Below are 7,313 nucleotides of genomic sequence, written 5' to 3' on the forward strand. Positions count from 1 at the left end.
TGACATGCACCGGAGGTGGATTTACGATCCACTTTGTCTCCAGCCCAATCCGCATCCGTGTACCCAATGAGATCAAACTTAGCATCCTTGGGGTACCATAGACCCAACTTTGGGGTGTGAACAAGGTATCTAAGAATGTGCTTAACCGCCTTATGATGGCTTTCCCTAGGGAAAGCTTGAAATCTAGCACACATGCATACACTAAACATGATGTCTGGTCTAGATGCACAAAGATAAAGCAATGAACCAATCATAGAGCAGTATTTAGATGGGTCAAAGGGGATACCGTTTGAGTCTTCAGTGAGTACAGTTTTGGTTGGCATGGGGGTCTTACATGGGCTAGCATCAGACATGCCAAATTTTGCTAGGATATCCTTGAGGTATTTGGCTTGAGACAAGAAAATTCCTTCTTGAAATTGTTGAATTTGAAAACCGAGGAAGAACTTCAAATCAGCATTGAATGACATTTCAAAATTCTTTGTCATTGATGCCTCAAACTTCTTGCATAAATGAATATTAGGAGAACCAAAAATGATATCATCTACATAGATTTGGCATAAGATCAAATCACCTTTGTCCCTCTTAGTAAAAAGAGTGGGATCGATCACCCCTCTCACAAAACCATCATCAAGTAGAAACTTCTTAAGATGATCATACCAAGCACGAGGTGCTTGTTTGAGGCCATACAAAGCCTTATGAAGTTTATACACATAGTCTTTGTGATCAAGGTCAACGAACCCAGGTGGTTGTGATACATATACTTCTTCTTGTAGAGGACCATTAAGAAAAGCACTTTTCACATCCATTTGATGTAATGTAAAGCCATTGAAAGCAGCATAAGCAAGTAAGATTCGAATGGATTCAAGACGGGCAACGGGGGCAAAGGTCTCACCAAAGTCCAAACCTTCAACTTGTGAGTACCCTTGTGCCACTAACCTTGCCTTGTTGCGGATGATTACGCCATTCTCATCTTGCTTGTTCTTGAAAATCCACTTCGTTCCAATGATGTTGTGTTCCGTAGTTGGCCTCTTGACTAATGACCACACTTGATTGCGCTCAAAACTATTCAACTCTTCTTGCATAGCAATAAGCCAATCGTTGTCTATCAACGCATCTTGTACCTTGAGAGGCTCAACACTAGACACAAAAGAGAAGTGAGCACAAAAGTTTGTCAATTGTTTACAAGTGACTCTACCTTCCGATATGCCGGTGAGGATTTTATCAACATCAACACGACCGGCCACTCGAGGCATGATGGAGGTTAAGGTTTCGCGAGATTCAACTTCATGTCCATCATCCACGTCCTCAACATATGGATCATTAATGTGTGGTGGAAGATCTTCTTCTTCTTGCATTTGTTGAGGTTCATTGTCAATGATTGCACTTTCTTATTCTTTCCCTTGAGGATGATCTTGTTCTTGATGATTATCATGAAGAGGAACTTGATCATCATCTTGTACTTGGACTAAGGGCATTGATTTAGTAATAGGTGCTTGTGGTGGTATGGGTGTGGAAGTAGTTTGATGGTGTGTGAGGCCTTCATCTTCTTCATCATCATGAGGGTCTTGTTCCATTGGAAGAAGTGCACCAACACCCATCGTCAAGATATCTTGAGAAGAATCTTCTTCACCTGCATCACTTAGATCAACTTTCTCCCCATGGGAGCCATTAAATTCATCAAACACCACGTCACAAGTTTCTACAACACATCCATTGGATTTGTTGTAGACTCTATAGGCGTGAGAGTTTGATCCATAACCAACAAATATGCCCTCAATGGTTTTAGATTGAAATTTTCCTAACCTCTCTCTTTTATTGAGGATGAAGCATTTACACCCAAATACACGAAAGTACTTGACATTTGGCTTGTTCCCGGTCAGGAGCTCATATGGAGTCTTTTCCAATATCGTGTGGAGGAAGAGCCAGTTTGAAGCATGACATGCAGTGTTGACGGCCTCGGCCCAAAAACTATGTGGCGACTTGTATTCATCCAACATGGACCTTGCCATCTCCACAAGGGTGCGGTTCTTCCTTTCTGCAACACCGTTTTGTTGGGGAGTGTATGGAGCCGAATATTGATGCTCAATCCCTTCATCACTAAGAAATCCTTCCAAGGTGTAATTCTTGAACTCGGAACCATTATCACTTCTTATTGCCATGATTTCTTTGTCAAACTTGCGTTGTGCTTGCTTGGCAAAATCAATGAAGGTGATCTTCGTCTCGTCTTTGGACTTGAGGAAAAACACCCATGTGTATCTTGAGTAATCATCCACAATGACAAGTCCATACTTTTTCCCACCAAGACTATCCCATGAAGGAGGCCCAAACAGATCCACATGAAGAAGCTCCAAATGCCTTGAAGTAGACACAATATTCTTGGGTGGGTGCTTTGATTGATGTTGCTTCCCGGCTATGCATGCACTACACACACGATCTTTCTCAAAAGAGACATTTGTTAGTCCAAGGATGTGATTTCCCTTTAAGAGATCTTGAAGATTTCTCATGCCGACATGGGCTAGCCGGCGATGCCATAGCCACCCCTTGTCGGCCTTGGCCATTAGACAAGTTGCATGGAATGTGCTCTCTTTCGAGAAATCAACCGTGTAAAGGTTGCCATCCAACTCTCCAACAAAGGCCACTTCGAGAGTATCTCTCTTAAAGACTTTCACATCCGTTAGTCCAAATAGTGTATCATAACCAACAGAGGCCAATTGGCGAACAGAAAGCAAATGGTATTTAAGGGATTGGACAAGCATGACATTTGCAAGAGACATGTCATTTGTGATAGCCACCTTACCCAAACCGAGTACCTGTCCTTTTGATCCTCCACCAAACATAATGCTCATAAATGGTTGAATAGCTTCCATGAAATCGTAGAGCAACTTGCTATCTCCGGTCATATGATTGGTACATCCACTATCAATCACCCATTTTACTCCACCGGAGAAGGCAACCTACACACAGTTATTACTTGGTTAGAGGCACCCATTTTGCAATGGGACCTCTCAAGTTAGTCACAAGGGTCTTAGGGACCCAAATAGCATAAAACCAAAATGCATTTCGAGGACCAACAAACTTTGCACAAACTTCCCCATCCTTAGTCTTACGAAGAACATAGGATGGAGGCATGAACTCTTTTGGCTTGATGACAGTGGGCATGCCCCTTGTGGCCTTCCCACAAACAACCTTACCTTTCTCCTTGTGCCCTTCTCGTACAAAAGTTTCTTCTAGAGGGATGGTGCACTTTTGAGAGGATGTCTTCTTCTTGCTTGTGCTTGGGTCAAACCCGAGTCCTTCTTTGGCAAACACTTCACTGTGTTGGCTCAACACCTCATTAAGGTTCTTTTGCCCTTGAGCACATGTCATGAGCCCTTTCTCGATTTGAGCTTTGAGAAAGCGATTCTCCTCAAGAATAGATGCTAGATCACTACTAGAGTTAGTAGTACAAGCATCAACATTGATAATAGGAGAAGAGTAAGCCTTGGCTAGAGTTTCAAGATAAGTAAGCTTGAGTGTCTCAAAACTCTTTGTAAGAAGGCTGAGCTCTTCTTCCTTGGTCTTGAGGGACATGGATAGGAGCTCACAATCCTTAGAGAGGGAAGCATTAGACTTTACAAGCTTACTTTTATCATTCATCAACTCTTCGCAAGAGTCGATAGCCTTTTTCAAGGAGGCAAGATCTCTAGTATGAACATCAATGTTTGCACCAATTTTTAAGCATAGTTCATCATTGCGTGCTTCCTCATATTGGACTTTCTGCTCAAGGATTTCACATTTTTCCTTTTCCTCGGTGACGAGGGTTTCGAGTTCCTTAATGGAAATGGTGTGCTTACTCACCATCTCCATAAGCATACGAAACATAGTGAGCTTCTTTCCTTTAATAGAGCACATGAACTTATTTAGTTTAGCAAGCATAGGATCATTTATATCATCATCCTCATACCTATCCTCCGCATCAAGATACTCATCACTAGGAGTAGGAGGAGTGAAAAGAGGAGAGTTTGATCGTGGGGTTACCTTGACCTTGTTAGGAGAGTGTTGGTCCTCTCCATCTTCTACCACGGCCTTTGCCATGAGACACTTGTGAGCGTTGCCCTTGTAATCCTTCATGTAGTTGTAGGTGACAACTTCACCACTCTTGTTGACTAGCCTCAATGTGTTTTGAGAATCTTGAGCAACTCCGGCAACACCACTAACATCATCAGGATCGGATTCTTCTTGAGCAACCATTGCTTTCCCATCTCTCTTCTTGAGCTTGGAGTTCAAAGGATTTGGCAACTTCTTCTTGGGAAAGGTCTTGGGAAACCTTGGTTTATCTTCTCTCTTCTCATAAGGGCACTCGTTGGAGAAGTGGTTGGTTTCTTCACAGTTGTAGCATTTTCTTACTTTCTTCTTTTGAAACCTTCCCTTGAATTTTCCCGTGCTAAACTTCTTGACAAAGAGAGCCATGTCTTCATATGAAGGGCCCTCATCAGATTCAACCTCATCACCATCTTCTTCTTCATCATCATCATCATCTTCTTCTTCTTCACTTTGCTCATCTTCACATACATGCTTGGCCTTCAATGCAAGATTGATCTTCGACGATGGGGTGCCATGCATGGCAAGATGTTTTGTAGCATTTGCCTTTGACTCTTCAAATAGTTGGAAAGTGGATATGATGTCATCTGTAGTCATTTCCTTGAAGGCATGGTGTTGTCTTATGTCCCATACCATCTGATGGTGATATGGAGCAAGAGCATGGAGCAACTTGTCCACAAGGAATCGCTTAGTCATGTTGAATCCATCTTGTGTCTTGTCACACTCGCATGACTCAATATCAGCGGTGAGAGTCATGAGACGCTCAAGGAGTTGATTTGGAGTTTCACCTTTCTCCATACAAAAGTTTTGCAATTGCCCCTTGGCAATTTCATATTGAGCACTCCAAAGGGTGGAGGTACCGGTCCTGGATCTTATAATACTTTCCCATAATTCCTTGGCACTTGTGATGTGTATGAAAGGTCTCCTTTGCTTTTCAACCATACCTCTCCTTATACACATGATTGCCGTGTCATTTAGATTCTTGTCATAAATTTCTCTTGGTGTAGGATTCTTTGGATCAACCACATGGTAACCATACTCCAAGATCTCTAGCATCTCATCATTTCCAAATCGAAGATGATCCTGCATAGCAACTCTCCACAAAGCAAAATCGGAAGTGGAGTCAAGTAAAGGAGGTTTGCCTTGAGAGTTATATTTTGGTTTCTCAACTTGGGGTCTTGCATAAAGCCAAGGAACACTAGAGTGTTCATTGCTAGGAGGTTGTTGACCAAGTGACGGAGTAGGCACAGTTGGTCTCGAAGCCGCACCACCCGAAAGTGGTGCAACCACCATGGACAATGTGGCTATCCTCATTTGGACCAAGGCCTCTACAGAAGCATCATGCTCCTCCTTTTTCTTAGCAAGGGCCCATTCTAGATCCTCAGAAGTAAAGGTCTTGACTTCAGAAGAAGCCTCGCCTTTATCCTTCGGATCTACAACAAAGGGAGTCCCATCGGGGTTCATCTCGCTCTAGGGCGGTTAAGCCACAAGAATAGAGCACGAGGCTCTGATACCAATTGAAAGGATCGAGATGGACCTAGAGGGGGGGTGAATAGGTACAAATACAAATTTTAATTGTTACTTGGCAATTTTAGGCAATAGTGCAGAATATGAAAGTGAGCCTAACAATTGCAAGTGTGATGCTAAGAGCTAAACAAGATAATCAAGTAATACAAGTAAATGAGTAGACTGACACAATATGATTTAGGTAAGTGCAGATGAGACAAGTAACCACAAGCAGAGAGTTAAGGTTAGGGATAACTGCAACTCCGAGAGACGAGGATGTAAGCCGATATTCACTTCCTTGGAGGGAAGCTACGTCACCGTTTAGAGAGGTGGGTGTTACCACGAAGGCACACCAACGCCACGAAGGCTCACCCTGTTCTCTCTTTGAGACAACACCACGAAGGCGTTTCTCAACCACTAGTGGTAGACCTTGGGGTGGTCTCCAAACCCTCACAAACTTTTCCGGGGGTAATCACAAAGGTTGATTCCTCTCCGAAAGACTCCTACCGCCTAGGAGTCTCCAACCTCCAAGAGTAACAAGAACGATGGGAAAAGCTCAAGACTTGCTCAAGTCACAAATTCCTTTGGTGCAAATAAGGGGAAGGAGTGGATCTATCACTTGGTCGGACAACTTCTCTCAAATTCTCTCAAATCCCTCGGGGATCTAAGATTTGGTGTGGAGGAGTGAGAGAGAGAGTGTAATGTGTTCTAGGGTTTGTTCAACGTGAGTGGTCAACCCCATCCCGAAGGGGAAGAAAGGCTATATATAGTGGTAGTGAAAAGCTAGCAGTTTGGCCACTTAAGGCACAGGAGCTGCCGGACGTCCGGTGGGTACCGGACGACTGGTGACATAGATTGGACCGGACGTCCGGCCGGGCAGCCGGTCGTCCGCTCGCTGGAGTATAAATCTGACCGTGAAAACAGCACAGGTAGCGGACATCCGGAAGGTGCCGGTCGTCCGGAGCCCGGACGTCCGGTGTCATCGGACATCCGTTAATTGTAGTTCTGTTGGAGTGCACCGGATATCCGGAAGTGAGCGGATGTCCGGTGACCGGACATCCGGTGTGACCGGTCTTCCACTAATTTCAGCTCTGTGCAGACTCACCGGACGACTGGAGAGAGTCGGATGTCTGGTTGGTGGAGAGAGGCTGGACGTCCGTAGACTTCGGACGTCCGGTGAAAGTTGGACCTTTTAGCTTGGAAACCTACTACCACTTTTGCACAAGTTAGAGGAAGAATTTATGAGATGGTATGAGAGGGAATTTTGTGGTTTTGAGCAAGATCTTTCGTGAAATCCATCGATCCCCTCTTAATAGTGCGGGATCCCTACACTCAAGAGCAAAACCGAAAACAAGGAGCCGAAGCTTTTTATCTTTGTCTTGTGTCTCTGCTCTTGGGTGATATATGTTGTTATGTCCTTAGTCATGATCCACACACACACATAGCCCTTGGGACATAATCCTGAGAAATACTCGATAAACTTGATTAGTCTTAATATGCATGTTGTCATCAACATCAAAATAGGATTAAGGGCATGATTGCACTTTCAACCGACACATATGCTATAAAAAGTAGTGAGGATTACATTTATAAAACTTGTCATGATTATGGTTACCCCTTTTCTGAACATTACTCTTTTTATGTGGAAACAATTTATAGTATTCGAGTCTCTTATGGTACTCCCACTATTCCGAATGAGAAGAATCTTGCTTATGTGGAGAGTAATA

The sequence above is a fragment of the Triticum urartu genome, chromosome 1 (assembly GCF_003073215.2).
Source record: "Triticum urartu cultivar G1812 chromosome 1, Tu2.1, whole genome shotgun sequence".
NCBI classification, from domain to species: Eukaryota; Viridiplantae; Streptophyta; class Magnoliopsida; order Poales; family Poaceae; genus Triticum; species Triticum urartu.